Source organism: Rhea americana, unplaced genomic scaffold, assembly GCF_003343005.1.
Source record: "Rhea americana isolate MKP2758 unplaced genomic scaffold, rheAme1 scaffold_233, whole genome shotgun sequence".
Taxonomy (NCBI): domain Eukaryota; kingdom Metazoa; phylum Chordata; class Aves; order Rheiformes; family Rheidae; genus Rhea; species Rhea americana.
In genome coordinates, this window is record NW_028186350.1 from 488173 (window position 1) to 490697 (window position 2525).

The following is a 2525-nucleotide window of genomic DNA, read 5'->3' on the forward strand; positions in this document are numbered from 1 at the left end:
TCCTCTAAACTAATTTCTATTWAAAAAAAGTTCACTTATGCACGTATTTCCATTACAGAATTCTTCCTATTTTCATCTCCATCAGYTTCCTTCTTCTAATCCGCAATTGTTATGGGGGAAGGCAGAGGGAGAAGGGGAAGTTTTCTTTTCTGCTAATAACTGTTCAGCTTGCTCAAATTTCTTAACATTTCTCACCTGCTTTCAAGCCCCTTCATCTCCAAGCCCATATTATCTCTAGTTTGCTGAAGGCCAAAAACCCACCTTTAAATCCTTTTCTACTCTGCCATAAGGACAAGTTCAAACTGTACAGATTTGTCACTGGAAAACACCGCCCAGGCTAGACTGTATTTAATTAACTTTTTTTTTTTTTTTTTTTTTTTTTTTTTTTTTTAGTGCAGGTTGCTCAACACAAGTCAAGTACATGTGCACATCATTCCCATTAGGCCAGATAAATGCATGCCGGCTCTGTACAGTGCATCAGCAGCTCATTGAGGCAAACACATTTGCTGAACTTGCATAACCCTGGCTTTTTCCAGAGCCATTCTTTTAAGAAAAGCAACCTAAAAGTACTTCTCCTTGCTATATCTTTGGACTGAATCTTTTGTATACAAAGATAGAAAAAAAATATCTAGGTTTTTGCTGCAATGAAGATACCAGTGGCTAAAAAGTTTGGAGAAAAGCAAGAAAAGCAGAAATCAAGGAAAGAAAAACACAAAAGTAATGAAACACCAAAATAGCTCAACCAGGTGAAAAAAAAAATCTCAGAACACAGGGAGTAAGAGATGCCAAAAAGGCAAAAAACAAGTATTGATTTTTATTCCAGTAGATCCATCAGTTCAAAATTTATTTTCTAGCCTGCCTTGCACATGATGTTTTCAATTGCATGAAATGAAGACTTCCATTACCAAAGGAGGACAGCAGTGGAAAGAGGGAAGGGAGAAGAATCACAAGAAAAAGTTGGAAGCAGAGCTAGCAGGCAATTCAAATCATGTTTTCAAGAAAACGTCACCTTCTAAAAATTGAGCCCATTAACTGTTTCACCTTACCTCCTTTTGTGTCAACAGCCTCAGCTATTTTAAACTGATTCGAGTCTGGAGAAATAACTTTGCCCAGATTCTCTATCACTTCTTCTCTCCCCCTTCACTGCCCACATCCACACAAATGATCGAAAACCAGTTGCAACACTGGATATACATTTATTTTACTGGCATAGGATGCTCGTAACATGTAATTACTGCAATTTCAAGCAGGGTGGCTCCATCAAACGAGGGCTTTCTCTCTGTATCGGCCACAGACAGACCCAGAAACGCCCTGAAAGTATTCGAGTTTCCTGCCTGTCATTTCACATAGCTAAGTTGCATTTCAGTCTCATTAAAGATAAAATATCCAGGAGTTTCAAATGTGACCCCTTGGACGCTCTCTCTGTTTTTATGTCAGCATCCTTCCCCATCTCCCTTTGCTAGCATCAGTGAAAGCATGGGCACCTTACAAGTCGCACCTGCCACTGAAACAATCTTTGTGCCCTGCCAACGTTCCTCCTGAAGGTGGAGGAACTGCTTTGCTTCTATCTCCATGCTAAAAAACAAAACAAAACAAAAAAGAAAACAAAGAAAATAAGCCAGACAGACAAAAATTGTTTCAGAGCTCTGCAGTTTGAAAAATACAATACGGCAAGCAGAACTACCGAGCGCCAGCTTTGAGGGCCACTCTGCAGAGAAACGAGCGGTGGCCTCTGTCTCGTCTATAAAAACATCTTGACTAGCATATGTCATCACTCACAACAAAAACGCCATCCAACATCAAAAACAAATACTCTCAGAGAGTCTGCTACCAACATAACTCCTTCTAAAAAGAGTGCAATTTATAATTACAACCAGTTTAAACAAGCTAAATTAATCATTGACAACGGCTTTATGGCAGCTGCATAAACCGAGTTGGCTCTTTGCTCCTGCCACCAGAAATGAGGTGCTCACAGAGCCACCAGCACTGAAGCCCTCAACAGGACAGCTGGTAAGAGAAGATGTAGAGATGGGAGCACAAAAGTGCCCTCCACGCAGGCCACCTACCATGTTCCTACAGAGCGCAGTTAGCACATGCGTTACAAGAGTGTTCACGTGTACGGCCACAACCGGAAAAAAGTAACATGGCTATTTCTGATAAAGAAGCTCCTAGCCATTGGAAAGTACTGCAGCATGCAACTTTTAGCTTCAACAGGACAATACAGATCAAATATGATATTCCATTCACCTAGCAACAGCACTTCAAAATCAACCAGCTCTATCCATGGCAAAGCATTAACACAGCAGAGGCAAGGGGCAAGCACCTAGCAGAGATCCCTAACATTCAGCAAAATACTTAAAAATACAAGTTTGAAAGACYGCATAACATGCATTAACAGACTAATATGGTCAGTTTTATTAAGCGCTTATCATTCACGTAAGAGGACCAGCCACAGTAGGCAAAAATTTCACACCTGTAAGCAGCAATAACATTTTTTACCTCTCTTACCACAAGGAGGAGAAAGA